Genomic DNA, 17,114 nt, shown 5'->3' on the forward strand with positions numbered 1-17,114 from the left:
ACCTGGCTTTCTGTGCCCGGGCCTTCCCTCACAGGAAAATTATCACCATTGGACAGCATACCTGTGTCTCCAGGTCCGGCTCCATCTGGATCTTCCCTTTGCTGCGAGAAACTCTCTCCAGGCCGATTTGCATTGAGACACAGTCCATTTCAACTTCAACAAGTACATCTTTACTAGGTTCTTCCAACAGTACATCCAAAGTTTTCACAGCTTTTACAACAGGCTTCATAAAACGGTGTTCCTTTCCATTCCCTGCACTTCTCTCATGGTCACATAACACAGGCCCAGGTTGTACTGTCCCTGGCAGTTCCTCTGCACCGCTTTGCTACGGCTACGCATCCCTCGGTCTGTTTCACACCAGACACAAGATCATTAGTTCCCGGACCCAGAAGCCATTGGGAGAGCGAGCTGCCCTTCTGTGCTGTTTCCTGCACTTGTACCACAACTCTACTGTCCAAACTCACTGCATCTGTAGATTCCTCCAGTCGTTTCGCACCGGCCTTGAGGGTCTCTACCCAAGCGATGAGTTTCCACATACTGGAACCGCTATTGGCCCCCAACTGTACTGTTCTGATGCTCTTGATGACTGGGCCCCACTACTTTAACGTTATGTGGCTGCTGTGGAGCCCTGAGCCTATAGCCCATGTGGACGGTTTGAGCGTCCCTCACCCTCTGACTCTATTCTAACACTTATAGCAACTTACCATACAGCAGCCTTTCCTGCTATTAACCATCTATTTACTCTATACACTATAATACCCCCATCTAGTGGCTATAAATGGGTACTACACTGTCCCTACCCACTAAACATTTACAATAGAAAATATGTACATTGCAGCAATAGTAAATACAACATAGGACATTTCTATAGTAGCACAAATCAGCAATAAAACATTACATTAAATAGAGCACCCGGTACGGGGGTGAGTAAGGAAGCAACACACGGTAATACACACAATAGTGTAGCAGTACCAGATTAAGGAGTGATAATACACCAAGTTAGTGTAGCAGTATCCCATTTAACAGACAAATATACATAAAAGGCAAAAAGAAGCAAAACAATGCATCATGTCCCCTACAATTAGAAGGGTGAACTGTGCGACATACTGCCTATTATATTATTATTTATTTATATATATAGCACCATTAATTCCATGGTGCTGTACATGTGAAAAGGGGTTACATACATGGTTATAGATATCGTTAACAGTAAACAAATTTACAGTGACAGACTGGTACAGAGGGGAGAGGACCCTGTTCTTGCGGACTTACATTCTTCAGGATAGTGGGGAAGAGACAGGAGGTTGGTGTGCTGCAGCACTGGTGGTGGTGAGGCGGCAGCTCGGGTGGTCGTGGCAGCAGCTCGGGTGGTCGTGGCGGCAGCTCGGGTGGTCGTGGCGGCAGCTCGGGTGGTTGGTGACCTGGCGGCAGCTCGGGTGGTTGGTGACGTGGCGGCAGCTCAGGTGGTCGGTGACGTGGCGGCAGCTCAGGTGGTCGGTGACGTGGCGGCAGCTCAGGTGGTCGGTGACGTGGCGGCAGCTCAGGTGGTCGGTGAGGTATTATACTATATATAGTGGTGGTGAGCCTATGGCAGAGGGGGCATGCGCGCCATCACCTCAGCCCTCGCGCCTCCATGGGGAGCTCTGCATCGGGGTTGAGGTAGCGGCACAGTTCGGCAGGCCTCACAGGAGCACGGCGCCTCCAGGACAGTTTGGTTTCCGTTACTCTGGGGATGTGCATGTTTGGGAAGGGATACTTCAGTGACCGGAGAGTAGCGCATGTAATGGCGCGTGTACTTATCCTGATGCCTGACCACTGGGCTGATAATGTGTGTAGTGATGAGAGCATGTGCATATTGTGTAAATGTAACTGTCAGTAGAAATACAAATCCAAGCACTGGTCACACACAGACACATGTGGTCGGTGCTGCTAATGCTTATTGAACAGCTCCCAGTTTGTGGGCACAATGGTTACTGTGAAATGTTTTCTGGGGGGCTTCTGACTAATCCAGGGCACACTAGGTGGTGCCTCACCTGGACTGTCATGGGGGAGGCGATGTAAATACAGTAATTTGTCATTTGCAACTCCATCAGGGCAAGAATTTATCAGGTAGTCGTGGGGGCTCATATTGTTCTGGCTCCAGGACTGTACAGCAGGGGTGTCAAACTGCATTCCTCGAGGGCCTCAAACCATGCGTGTTTTCAAGATTTCCTTAGCATTGCACAAGGTGCTGGAATCATTCTCTGCAGGTGATTAAATTATCACCTGTACAATGCAAGGAAATCCTGAAAACATGACCTGTTTGCAGCCCTCGAGGAATGCAGTTTGACACCCGTGCTGTACAGTGCAATGTAATTGTACCAGAGATGGAAACCTAGGATTAGGCCTGGACTATGGATGCTCAATGTGGCTAGTAAGAGTCAAACTGCTAATGGAAGGGAACAATCGCTGTAGCACAGCCTGCACTAATGCGCTATAAGGGTATGTGCACACGTATTCTTGAGGTCTGTGAAAACCGCAGGTATAAGGCACTGTGTTTTACCTGCGGAATTACGGCGGATTTACCGCGGTTTTTGTGCGGATTCCACTGCGGTTTAACACCTGTGGTTTTCTATTATGGAGCAGGTGTAAAACCGCTGCAGGTTCCGCACAAAGAATTGACAAGCTGCTGAATGTAAACCGCTGCGTTTCCGCGCGGTTTTTTTTCGCAGCATGTGCACTGCAGATTACAGTACAATGTAAACCTATGGGAAACGCAAACGCATAGGAAACTGCTGCGGATCCGCAGCAAAATCCGCAGCGTGTGAACATAGCCTAATTCTCTGTGCACTACGGCCAGTAGACCCAGAGGTGGAAAGATCATTGATGCAGCTGCACAGGGGCCCAATAGGTAAAGGGGTCTGTTCTTGTACAGGGGCCCTTTTCTGTCTCTGTCTGCTATTGAGTATACCCATAGATGCTGCAGTTAATAGTTTTAAACTGTTTAACTGTAAAGCACTGCGGAATATGTTGGTGCTATATAAATAAAGATTATTATTAGGGTCCACCGAAACAAAGTGGCCAGACGGTGGATGATCCATCTGTCATCCCATAGGCTCCCTAGTTGCAAGATGTCGATGGTTTGTCATTGCAGTTGGAGACTTTCTGATACTCTTGTGTCTGCCATGTATACCTCCACCGTCTGGGCTTCAGAGCAGATTGGTAAAATGACAATACATTGCACTACAGAAGTATTGTACTAGTGATCAAGTGATTGCAGGTTTAAGTCCTAAGTTTATAAGGGAACTAGTAAAAAAGAAAAAGCATAGTTACTTACCGATAACGGTATTTCTCAGAGCCCATGACAGCACCATCAGAGAGAGGGGATCCACCCTTTTGGGACAGGAAACCTATAGGATAAAAGGGCGGTACCTCTCTCCTGCGTCAGTTTGATTTACAGAGCATCAGAGGTCCTCCAGGTTAGTGACAACAAGAAAATATACACTTTTAACATATTGCTAAACAGGATTACACCGTGTCTATAATAAAAATACACACTTCGTATAATAAAGTGCTCACCGCACACGTGATAAGGGGTGGAATAAGCAGGTGCTGTCATGGGCTCTGAGAAACACCGTTATCAGTAAGTAACTATGCTTTTTTCAGTCGCCCATGACAGCACTACCAGAGAGAATTTCAGAGATTGTTGCTTAGGGAGGGACCACAGCCTGCAAAACCCTTCTTCCGAAGGTTAACCCCTTCACCCCAAAGCCTGTTTTCACCTAAGTGACAGGGCCAATTTTTACAATTCTGACCACTGTCACTTTATGAGGTCATAACTCTGAAACGCTTCAACGGATCCTGGTGATTCTGACACTGTTTTCTCGTGGCATATTGTACTTCATGATAGTGGTAAAACTTCTTCGATATGACTTGCATTTATTTGTGAAAAAAACAAAAATTTGTCGGAAATTATGAAAATTTAGCAATTTTCAAACTCTTAGTTTTTATGCCCTTAAATTAGAGAGTTATATCACATAATATAGTTAATAAACAACATTTCCCACATGTCTGCTTTACATCAGTACAATTTTGGAAACATAATTTTTTTTTGTTAGGGAGTTATAAGGGTTAAAAGTTGACCAGCGATTTCTCATTTTTGCAACAAAATTTGCAAAACCATTTTTTTTACGGACCACCTCACACTTGAAGTGACTTTGAGGAGTCTATATGACAGAAAATGCCCAAAAGTGACACCATTCTAAAAACTGCACCCCTCAAGGTACTCAAAACCACATTCAAAAAGTTTATTAACCCTTCAGGTGCTTCACAGGAATTTTTTGAATGTTTAAAAAAATTGAACATTTAACTTTTTTTTCACAAAATTTTTACTTCAGGTCCAACTTGTTTCATTTTACCAAGGGTAACAGGAGAAATTGGACCACAAAAGTCGTTGTACAATTTGTCCTGAGTACGCCGATACCCCATATGTGGGGGTAAACCACTGTTTGGGCACATGGCAGAGCTCGGAAGGGAAGGAGCGCCATTTGACTTTTCAATGCAAGATTTGCTGGAATTGAGATCGGAGCCCATGTCACGATTGGAGAGCCCCTGATGTGCCTAAACAGTGGAAACCCCCACAAGTGACACCATTTTGGAAAGTAGACCCTCTAAGGAACTAATCTAGATGTGTGGTGAGCACTTTGAACCTCCAAGAGCTTCACAGAAGTTTATAATGTAGAGCCGTAAAAAAAAATGTCATATTAATTTTCACAAAAAATGATCTTTTTGCCCCAAATTTTTTATTTTCTCAAGGGTAACAGGATAAATTGGACCACAAAAGTTGTTGTGCAATTTGTCCTGAGTACGCTGATACTTCATATATGGGGATAAACCACTGTTTGAGCGCATGGCAGAGCTCGGAAGGGAAGGAGTGCCATTTGACTTTTCAATTCAAAATTGGCTGGAATTGAGATCGGACGCCATGTCGCATTTGGAGAGCCCCTGACGTGCCTTAACAGTGGAAACCCCCCACAAGTGACCCCATTTTGGAAAGAAGACCCCCTAAGGAACTTATCTAGATGTGTGGTGAGCACTTTTAACCCCCAATTGTTTCACTAAAGTTTAGAATGTAGCATTGTGAAAATTAAAAAATCATTTTTTCTTTCCACAAAATGATGTTTTAGCCCGCAATTTTTTTTCCCCAAGGGTAACAGGAGAAATTGGACCACAAATGTTATTGTCCAATTTGTCCTGAGTACGCCGATACCCCATATGTGGGGGGGAATCACCGTTTGAGTGCATGGCAGAGCTCGGAAGGGAAGGAGCACCGTTTGAAATGCAGACTTAGATGGAATGGTCTGCAGGTGTCATGTTGCATTTGCAGAGCCCCTGATGTACTTAAACAGTAGAAACCCACCACAAGTGACCCCATATTGGAAACTAGACCCCCCAAGGAACTTATCTAGATGTGTTGTGAGATCTTTGAACCAACAAGTGTTTCACTACAGTTTATAACGCAGAGCCGTGAAAATAAAAATATTTTTTTTCCACGAAAATTATATTTTAGCCCCCACGTTTTTATTTTCCCAAGGGTAACAGGACAAATTAGACCCCAAAAGTTGTTGTCCAACTTGTCCTGAGAACGCTGATACCCCATATGTTGGGGGGAACCACTGTTTGGGTGCACGGCAGAGCTCGGAAGGGAAGGAGCGCCATTTGAAATGCAGACTTAGATGGATTGGTCTGCAGGCGTCATGTTGCATTTGCAGAGCCCCTGATGTACCTAAACAGTAGAAACCCCCCCACAAGTGACCCCATATTGGAAACTAGACCCCCCAAGGAACTTATCTAGATGTGTTGTGAGAACTTTGAACCAACAAGTGTTTCACTACAGTTTATAACGCAGAGCCGTGAAAATAAAAAATATTTTTTTTTCCACGAAAATGATATTTTATCCCCTATGTTTTTATTTTCCCAAGGGTAACAGGACAAATTGGACCCCAAAAGTTGTTGTCCAACTTGTCCTGAGAATGCCGATACCCCATATGTTGGGGGGAACCACTGTTTGGGCGCACAGGAGAACTCGGAAGGGAAGGAGCACTGTTTTACTTTTTCAAAGCAGAATTGGCTGGAATTGAGATCGGACGCCATGTCGCGTTTGGAGAGCCCCTGATGTGCCTAAACAGTGGAAACCCCCAATTCTAGCTGAAACCCTAACCCCAACCCTAACACTAGCCCCAACCCCAACCCTAACCCTAGCCCTAACCCTTGCAGCGCTGGGGTCCTGGGTTCTAATCCCACCCAGGACAACATCTGCAAAGAGTTTGTATGTTCTCTCCGTGTTTGCGTGGGTTTCCTCCGGGCACTCCGGTTTCCTCCCACATTCCAAAGACATACTGATAGGGATTCTAGATTGTGAGCCCCAACGGGGACAGTGATGATAATGTGTGCAAACTGTAAAGCGCTGCGGAATATGTTAGCGCTATATAAAAATAAAGATTATTATTATTATTATTATTAACCCTAATGGGAAAATGGAAATAAATTCATTTTTTTACATTTTATTATTTTTCCCTAACTAAGGGGGTGATGAAGGGGGGTTTGATTTAGTTTTATAGCGTTTTTTTGGCGGATTTTTAGGGTTGGCAGCTGTCACACACTAAAAGACGCTTTTTATTGCAAAAAATAGTTTTTGCATCACCACATTTTGAGAGCTATAATTTATCCATATTTTGGCCCACAGTCATGTGAGATCTTGTTTTTTGCGTGACGAGTTGACGTTTTTATTGGTAACATTTTCGGGCAGATGACATTTTTTGATCGCTTTTTATTCCGATTTTTGGGAGGCGGAATGAACAATAAACAGCAATTCCTGAATTTCATTTAGGGGGGGGCGTTTATACCGTTCCACGTGTGGTAAAATGGATAAAGCAGTTTTATTCTTCAGGTCAGTACGATTACAGCGATACCTCATTTATGTACCGCATATACTCGAGTATAAGCCGAGATTTTCAGCCCAAAATTTTGGGCTGAAAGTGCCCCTCTCGGCTTATACTCGAGTCAAGGTGGGTGGCAGGGTCGGCGGGTGAGGGGGTGAGGGCGCTGAGGCATACTTACCTAGTCCCAGCGATCCTCGCGCTGTCCCTGCCGTCCCACGGTCTTCTGTGCTGCAGCTTCTTCCCCTCTTCAGCAGTCACGTGGGACCGCTCATTACAGAAATGAATAAGCGGCTCCACCTCCCATAGGGGTGGAGCCGCCTATTCATTCCTCTAATCAGCGGTGCCGGTGACCGCTGATAGAGAAAGAAGCTGCGGCACCGAAGACCAGGCAGAGGGACAGCGCGAGGATCGCCAGGACTAGGTAAGTATAGCATATTCACCTGTCCTCGTTCCAGCCGCCGAGCGTCGCTCCATCTTCCCGGCCAGCGCCTCCATCTTCCCGGCGTCTGCGCTCTGACTGTTCAGGCAGAGGGCGCGATGACGCATATAGTGTGCGCGGCGCCCTCTGCCTGATCAGTCAGAGCAGAGACGCCGGGAAGATGGAGGCGCCGGACCGAGACGCCGGGAGCTGCAATCAAGGGAGGCGAGTGTTTTTTTTTTTTTATTGCAGCAGCAGCAGCGGCGGCGGCAGAGATTTATGTGGAGCATCTATGGGGCACAGTGAACGGTGCAGGGCACCGTATATGGCACATCTATGGGGCACAGTGAACGGTGCAGAGCACCGTATATGGCACATCTATGGGGCACAGTGAACGGTGCAGGGCACCGTATATGGCACATCTATGGGGCACAGTGAACGGTGCAGAGCACCGTATATGGCACATCTATGGGGCACAGTGAACGGTGCAGAGCACCGTATATGGCACATCTATGGGGCACAGTGAACGGTGCGGAGCACCGTATATGGCACATCTATGGGGCACAGTGAACGGTGCAGAGCACCGTATATGGCACATCTATGGGGCACAGTGAACGGTGCAGGGCACCGTATATGGCACATCTATGGGGCACAGTGAACGGTGCAGAGCACCGTATATGGCACATCTATGGGGCACAGTGAACGGTGCAGAGCACCGTATATGGCACATCTATGGGGCACAGTGAACGGTGCAGAGCACCGTATATGGCACATCTATGGGGCACAGTGAACGGTGCAGAGCACCGTATATGGCACATCTATGGGGCACAGTGAACGGTGCAGGGCACCGTATATGGCACATCTATGGGGCACAGTGAACGGTGCAGAGCACCGTATATGGCACATCTATGGGGCACAGTGAACGGTGCAGAGCACCGTATATGGCACATCTATGGGGCACAGTGAACGGTGCAGAGCACCGTATATGGCACATCTATGGGGCACAGTGAACGGTGCAGAGCACCGTATATGGCACAGCTATGGGGAAATATGAACGGTGCAGAGCACTGTATGGCACAGCTATGGGGAAATAATGATCTATTTTTATTTTTGAAATTCACCGGTAAATGCTGCATTTCCACCCTAGGCTTATACTCGAGTCAATAAGTTTTCCCAGTTTTTTGTGGCAAAATTAGGGGGGTCGGCTTATACTCGGGTCGGCTTATACTCGAGTATATACGGTAATTTTTTTTATGTTTTGGCGCTTTTACACAATAAAAACTATTTTATATAAAAAAATAATTGTTTCTGCATCGCTTTATTCTGAGAGCTATAACTTTTTTTATTTTTCTGCTGATGATGCTGTATGGCGGCTTTTTTTTTGCGGGACAAGATGACGTTTTCAGCGGTTCCATGGTTATTTATATCCGTCATTTTGATCGCGTGTTATTCCACTTTTTGTTCGCCTGTATGATAATAAAGCATGTTTTTTGCCTTGTTTTTTATTTTTTATTTTTTGCGGTGTTCACTGAAGGGGTTAACTAGTGGGATAGTTTTATAGAGCGGGTCGTTACCAAATATGTGTACTCTTATTGTTTTTTTTAATTTACATAAATAAATGGATTTACTGGGAAATGTTTTTTTTTTTTTGGGGGGGGGGGGATTTTTTTTATTTTTTTTTATACATTCTATTTTTTTTTTTTAACTTTCTACCATTGTCCCAGGGTGGGACATCACTGTATTAGATCAGATCGTTGATCTGACACTGTGCATAGCACTCTGTCAGATCAACGATCTGACAGGCAGTTTAGCTGGCTTTCCGGCGCCTGCTCTCAGCAACTCTCAGCAGGCGCCGGCTAGCCAGGTCATTTCATGACCCGGAAGGAGTCCGGCGGCCATCTTGGATCCGGGGACTCCTTCCGGGTCACCGGAGCAACGCGATCTCATTGCGTTGCTCCAGTGGGAGAGCGCAGGGAGCCCCCGTCCCTGCGCGATCCACCTCTATGCCGCTGTCACTACTGACAGCGGCATCAGAGGGGTTAAATGCCCGCGATCGGCGATAGCGCCGATCGTGGGCATTGCTGAGGGGTGTCAGCTGTCATACACAGCTGACACCCGCACCCGATCACCGCAGCGCTCAGCGCGAGACCGCGGTGATCGGTGCGCCGTACTAGTACTGCTGCTGGCACAAATGCAGTGTCGGCAGCGCAGTACTAGTACGGCGCATGTCACGAAGGGGTTAAGTCAGATGAAGAGGCTAGGTCTAAGCGGTAGTGTCTAAAGAAGGTTGAAGGTGATGACCAGGTGGCCGCCTTACAGATTTTGTCTATTGATACCTCCGACCTTTCAGCCCAGGAGGTCGCCATAGCTCTTGTAGAGTGCTCTTTGAGTCCCTCAGGAACTGTATTTCCAGTGGACGAGTACCCAAAGGCTATCGCATCTGTTATCCAGCGAGCTATAGTGCTTTTGGAGGCTTTGAGTCCTTTTCTAGGTCCCTGAAAACAGATAAAGAGAGACCCTTCCTTCCTATGCTGTTGGGAGGATTCTAAGTATTGTACTAGACACCTTCTCACATCTACGGTGTGGATTTTTTCCTCTTTCTTATTTTTAGGATTTGGGTAGAAGAAAGGAAGGATTATTTCCTGGGACCTGTGGAAATTGGACGCAACCTTGGGTAGATAAGCAGGGTTTGTTAGGATTACCCTATCATCCATGATTTGTGTAAAGGGAGGATTTGCAGATAAAGCCTGGAGATCACTTATTCTACGGTCAGATGTTAAAGCTGTGAGAAGGGCCGTTTTAAGTGATAAAGTTTTAAGTGATATCGAATCTATGGGCTCAAACGGGGGTTCTGTTAGAGCTGACAAGACTAAATTTAAGTCCCAGGTTGGTAGCCTTTTTATGTTTAAGGGTTCAGATCTTACAGCAGCTTTAATAAACCGTGTTACCCATGGATTAGCAGCTATATTCTCACTGTATAATGCCCCTAAAGCCGCTATTTGCACCTTTAAGGTGCTTACCGAGAGGCCTAGATCTAACCCTTTTCGTAGGAATTCTAACACTTTAGCAACTGGGACCCCATCTTGTAATTTTACCCCAGAGGTGGACAGAAATTTTTCCAGGTTTTGCCGTAGATTTTAGTTGTTACTGTTTTCCTACTTTTCAATAGTGTGGAAACTAATTTATCCAAAAAGCCCCTTGCCTTTAGTAGTGACCTCTCAAGTTCCACGCTGTCAAGTGGAGACTCTCTGACTGGGGGTGGAGCACCGATCCCTGCGATAGGAGGTTCGGAAGATCTGGAAGAACCCAGGTATCGGTGACCGATAGCATCCTCAGCCAGGAAAACCAGGTCCTTTTGGGCCAGAAGGGGGCTATTAAAATGAGCCTCGCCCTGTCCTGTCTGATTTTTCGTAGAACTGCAGGGATGAGCATAGGAGGGGGAAAGGCATATGTAAGACCTTGAGAGCAGGGAATCATGAATGCATCCAGTGCAGAGGGCCCTTCCCTGGGGTCTTGAGAACAAAATTCTTTTACTTTTCTGTTTTCTACACTGGCAAAAAGGTCTATTACAGGGACCCCCCATAGTTTTGGTGATCTGATCGAAGATGCTTTGATTTAGTGTCCATTCCCCCTGTTTTAAATGGGTACAGCTTAAGAAGTCTGCTTTTTGGTTCTCTACCCCTTTTATATGTAGCGTAGGAAGTTGTTCTCTGCTAAAGTGAAGATTTTGGAAGTGGTCTTCATTAGGGCTTGTGATCTGGTCCCCCCCTGGTGTTTCAGGTAGGCTACCACTACCTGATTGTCCGAGAAAACCCGGACATGATGCCCCTGTAGGCTGTGAAGGAAGTATGATAGAGCGCGGCTGACCTGTCCAGACTCCCTGAGTGATACTGTTGCCCAGGTGAGCTCCCCACCCCGTGGGACTCGCATCCGTGGTAACTATTCGAGATATGTCTATTACCCAAGGGACCCCCTTGGATAGGTTGTTGGAATTCAACCAACAAGCTAGGGAATGAATAGTGTCTGAATTTAGAGTCATATGTCCTTCTAGATGTCCCTTTAGTGTAATCTGATTCCTCAGAATGTCCCACTGGAGGTTTTTTGTGTGGATCTGTGCCCACTGGATTGCTGGGAGGCAGGCAGAAAGGGATCCCAGGAATGACATCGCTCCTCTTAAGGTCATATGAGGGTTTGAATGAGCTTTTGAGACAAGATTTAATATTTTTTGTTTTTTTCTGGTCTGGAAGACGACATTCCTGTGTTATCGAGTCCAAAGTTAGGCCCAAAAACTCTTGAACTCTGGTTGGTTCTAGTTTAGATTTTTGGAGATTTAGAAGCCAGCCTAACTTTGTTAGAGTTTTTATCATATGTTATATGTTTTTTACATTGTTGACGACAGTTTTGGGCTGAACTGCTGACAATTAGAAAGTCGTCCAAGTATGGTACTGTCACGGATCCCTTCTCCGTGGTGTCACTTATTCGTCACGTGCCTGCTCTCACACGTGACTTGGGGTTGTGCCTGCAAGGGTTAATCTATCTCCCCACTCTCAGTCCAGCATTCAGCCTCTGTCCTATGCTGTAATGGGAGCATAAATCACACACTGACCCAGGCCACACACCCGCTCATACACGCTGCCACCACTCATCGAATAAACGGGCGATGAGTCCCGGAACTAATAATACTAATAATGTCTATCACTCATAAGGCTCACACACCTTAGGCTATGGATTCTTTTAGAACATTTAAAGGTTCAACTATTAAAGTTTTATACTTTAATAACAAAAAGTTCAATGCTTACAATAAGAAAAAGGTATAAAAATATGCTAATAAAAAGACATACAACTTATGGAAAACAGTATAAAAATAAACAGGAGAAACTTACAGAAATTATCTAACTGGTAGTTGCTTTCTGCTCCCTGAGGGTAGGATGAATGTAGATTGGATCACACCAGCTTCTCAGGCTGCCCCATCATGTGAACACAATTCTCTGTCTGCAGCCTAAATTTATAACTTTGGTCTGAGGTCAGGTCTCTAGACCGGCCCCTCAGGTTAATATCATAATTGCAGGCTGTTTGATTGGCCACGGCCGCTCTACTAATGAATATATATTATTTTCCTCTTGAGACACTTGTGACCAGGTTCCCAGGAATAGATAGCCTCAGGCCGCAATTAGCATCTCCCCTCCAAGACCTAGGAAGTGCCAAATGTTACCTTCTTCTTGGCTCTAGCGAGACCTCCTGTTGAGATATGGAGACACAATTTCTACTAGTCCCAAGGAAGTACCTATTAACACAGGTGCGACTTGCTTTCAGGACAGATGTTACATTAACACTAGTCACACATATAACCCTAGCCATATGTCACTACACACATATAGATATATATACACATTTCACCACAGGTACCATTAAAATGTATTTTTCTCTTAGATGGGCCATCATTTCTGCTATCAATTTGGTAAATATACGGGGTGCCACTGAAATGCCAAAGGGAAGGGCTTTGTACTGGTATTCCCTTACTTCCCCTCCCATGACCACTGCTAGTCTGACGTATTTCTGGGAGTTCTTGTGGATGGGGATGTGATAATACGCGTCGCTGAGATCCGATCATGAAGCAGTTCGGAAACAGGTTTTTGATTGTTGATTCAATTTTGAAACTTTGGTTCTTTACATAACTGTTTAGCTTCCGCAAGTTTATTATTGTGAGGAAGGACCCGTCCGGTTTTGGAACCAGAAACAATGGGGAATAAAACCCTGTCTCTCGTTCCAGTGGGGGAACTTCTTGAATGACGTCTTTGTCTATGAGCTTTATAATTTCTTGTTCCAACGCATGTTGTTGCTGGGGTGAGGATTTTAGTGGGGTGACCACATAGTTTTGGGGAGGAAGGGAAGTAAAGTTTATTTGAAGTCCCATTTTTATCAAGTTCAAAATCCAGACACTGGTTGAGATTTCTTCCCAGGCCGGGAGGTATTGAGACAATCTCCCTCCCACTCTGGGGGAGGTGTCACTTAGGGGTCTTTTTATCTTGAGGAATTTACCGAAAAGGAACCCCCTATCTCAACTTTTCCCATCATCCCATCTGTTCTGTTCCCTTGGGAGACGTCTCCGAAAAAACTTTCTATTCCGAAAGGGCCGCTTAACAAATGGTGTGGCCAGGTTAGGGAAACCTTTTTCCTTATCCCCTGCCTTTTGTAAAATGTCATCCAGGGTCTCCCCCAACAAAAATTTCCCCTCACATGGAATTGAGCAAAGTTTCTGTTTAGTTTGTAGGTCGCCTGGCCAACTTTTTAGCCATAACATCCTACGTGCTGCATTAGATAAAGCTGCTGATTTAAAAGTGAGTTTAATAGAGTCAGCTGATGAGTCCGCCAAAAAAGCTGCCGCCCCTCTAATCATGGAAATCGATTCTATCACTATAGTTCTAGATACACCGTCTCTTAGTTGTTTTTTCTAAGTTATCTACCCAAATCATTAGAGATCTAGAAGTACATGCGGCTGCTATTGCAGGCCTTAAACATCCCGCTGCCGATTCCCAGGCCCCTTTAATGAAGGTATCAGCTCTTTTGTCAAGGAGATCCTTCAGAGTTCCCATGTCCTCAAAGGGCAGCGCAAATTTTTTTGAGGCCTTAGCTAGTGCTACGTCAAGTTTAGGGGCTTTATCCCATGAAGTAGAATCCTCTTCCTCAAAGGGATATTTCCTTTTAAGGGAGGGTACCGACGAGTTTTCTCTCTATGGCTTTTCCCACTCCTTTTTAATTAATGCTTGAATATTTTCGTTAAGCGGGAAGACTCTGCGCTTTTTTTACCTACTCCTCCAAACACAATGTCCTGTACCGTTTTGTCAGGACGGGGATCCAGCACCCCCATGGTCGATCTTACTGCCTTCACAAGGGCATCAACTTCATCTAGGAGGAGGAGGAACCCCGCCTATCTGAATCTCCATCGTCAGAACTAGAGGAATCGGAGTGGGAATAGGGTACAGGTGTTTTCTCTTTAACCCTTTCCCCTTTAAAGGGATTTAAACGCTGTCTCTACCTCTGATTTAATTACAGATTGTAACTCAGAGGCGAAATTAGGGGTTTCCTCACAAAGGACTTGTCCTATACAGGAATCACACAATTTCTTATCCCAGGTCTGCGGCAAAGCTTTTCTGCACAGGGGACAGGACCTGTGCTTAGTTTTCTCCATTCTTTTTCTCGCCTAAAATAAACGGAGAAGAGGGGACCCCAATTATTTAGTGAACTTTCACGAAGATCACTCACCCATCTTGTGCAGCCACAGGTACCAGTTCTGGAGGAGGGATAGGATCCTGTATGAGATCCGTAGGTGGTGGTGTCGGCTGGTTAGCAATACTGGAGCCTTTACTCTACTGCATGGAATGGCTGCTGGAGCGAGTACTGCGGGTGCCGGCAGAGGATCTCTTTCGCATCCGGCTTGTGCTGGTGGTGATGCTGCTGCTGCGGCTATAATGGCTGCGGCGGCTGGAGCTGCTGATCGCTGTCCTCCATTATTAGGACTGCATGCAGCAAGGAAACACTTCCACGCTGATTTTTAAAAGAGATTTGGTGCCAATCCACCCTCCCCCTCCAGGGCTTCGTCATCGGGAAGCGCTGATCCCCATACATTGATCTGTGCATGCGCGTGCTGCTGCCTGGGACCCGGAAGTAGAGATGCCGGGGTGGCGGCCATCTTGGTGCACCCTGCACACCGTGCGCATGCGCCCGCCCCAAATCAGGAAGCACTTGTGGTCCCCGAAGCCCCTACCCCAATCCGGGGAGGCGGCAGCGCTTCCCTCCACGCACTCTGCAGACCCCTCGGTCCCAGCAGTGGAGGCATCGGACACCGCAAAGGCCATAACAGGGGCCTCCACCCCATCATAGCTCGACTGGCCGGCCCCGGATCTTCAAGGTACCGATCCTAGAAGGTTCCCTGTCAGGGACAGGAAACCAAACTGACGCAGGAGAGAGGTATCAACCTTTTATCCTATAGGTTTCCTGTCCCTGAAGGGCGGATTCCCTCTCTCTGGTGGTGCTGTCATGGGGGACTGAGAAAAAGGTGTTAAAGAAATAATAGATAGGAGGCTATGTCATGGCACTGGGTTCTGCCTGTTACCCCTCTGCCATTCTCTATCTCTGCTCTCTGTCTTGCTTTCTGCTACTTTTTTGATTCTACAATTTACCAGTTTCTCTCCTCTGCCTGCTCCTTTTCATCTGTAGTCTGGTACCCCTGCTTCTTGTTGCCTCTACCTGCTCTGATACCCCTGCCTGTTTTCTTGTTGCCTGTATCTGTTCTGTTGTCCCTGTCTGTTCTGCTGGCTCTGCGATAAGCCTGCCTGCTCTGATGCGCATTCTTGCTCTCGGTTGCTCCTGCCTGCTCTGTTGCCCGACTGCTATGATACGCATGCTTGATAACTGTTGCCCCTGCCTGTTCTCTGCTGCCCTTCCTGCTCTATGTTAGCACTACCTTTTCTCTGATTCACCTGGCTGCTCTCTGTAGCCCTTGCCTGTTATCTTAGGCTTCTTTCACACTTCCATCTTCCAAATCTGCACAGGATCCGTCAAGACGTTGAAATGACGGATCCTGTTCAGATTGTGGAAAACGTGTGCACTGGGCCCGTCTTTCTGACGGACCCGTGGAGGCTATGTACACCGGTTGTGGGATGGCTTTTGTGCTATTTTTTGATCAAAAAACAGTATTACTAAAAACTCTGTGTTACTTAAATGCACTTTTGCTTTTTTTACCTAGTTACACCAGGGTTTTCGCTTACTTTTTTCTCTTGTAGGTTTTAATGTTTTGTGGCCAATGTGTACATGCGTTTAACCTCTGCATGTGTACCAACTCAAGTTTAGCTCAATGTTTGTGTTTTTTTTTCTCTGTAATTGTTGCATTCTGTGCAAGCTGGGGTGTGGCCTCCCTGTTTCTGAGCTAGAGACTATATAAGGCTTCTCCAGTCTAGTGTTTCACTGGTTGGGCCCAGTCCTTTTGTCTGCCCTTATTCACATTGAGGTCAACATTGACACATGGTAAGGTTTTAATATTAGACAGTGTAGGACTGTCCCGATCAGAGTTACCTTGACGAGGTGGGATGGCTTGTGCTATTTTTTGATAAAAAAAAACAGTATTACTAAAAACTCTGTGTTATTTAAATACACTTTTGCTTTTTTTACTTAGTTACACCAGGGTTTTCGCTTACTTTTTTCTCTTGTAGGTTTTAATGTTTTGTGGCCAATGTGAACATGCGTTTAACCTCTGCATGTGTACCAACTCAAGTTTAGCTCAATTTTTGTGTTTTTTTTCTTTGTACACCTGTTGTGTATGCGTCTTCGCAGTGGTTTTCCACTGCGAAAACGCATACACAACACAACACAAACCAGGTAAAAAAAAAAAAAATTGCAGTATTCTCACCTACCGTCGTTCCCGCGCAGCGATGCTCCCGGCAGGCAGCGTTCCTAGTAATACATTGCGAAATCTCGCGAGACCGCAACTTCTCGCGAGATTTCGCAATGTATTACTAGGAAGTAACGCTAGCTGCCGGGAGCATCGGTGACGCTGCGCGGGAACGCCGGTAGGTGAAAATATTGCGATTTTTTATTTTTTTTAATTATTTTTAACATTATATCTTGTTACTATTGATGCTGCATAGGCAGCATCAATAGTAAAAAGAGAGAGCGAGCGAAAGACAATTTCCCTGACGGGAAATTCTTCCACGCATGCTCAGTTTGAAAAGACTGGGTATGAACGTGATAGTGCTTCGTGAAGCTTTGCAGACTGGACA

This window comes from Ranitomeya imitator, chromosome 2 (assembly GCF_032444005.1).
Source record: "Ranitomeya imitator isolate aRanImi1 chromosome 2, aRanImi1.pri, whole genome shotgun sequence".
Classification (NCBI taxonomy): domain Eukaryota; kingdom Metazoa; phylum Chordata; class Amphibia; order Anura; family Dendrobatidae; genus Ranitomeya; species Ranitomeya imitator.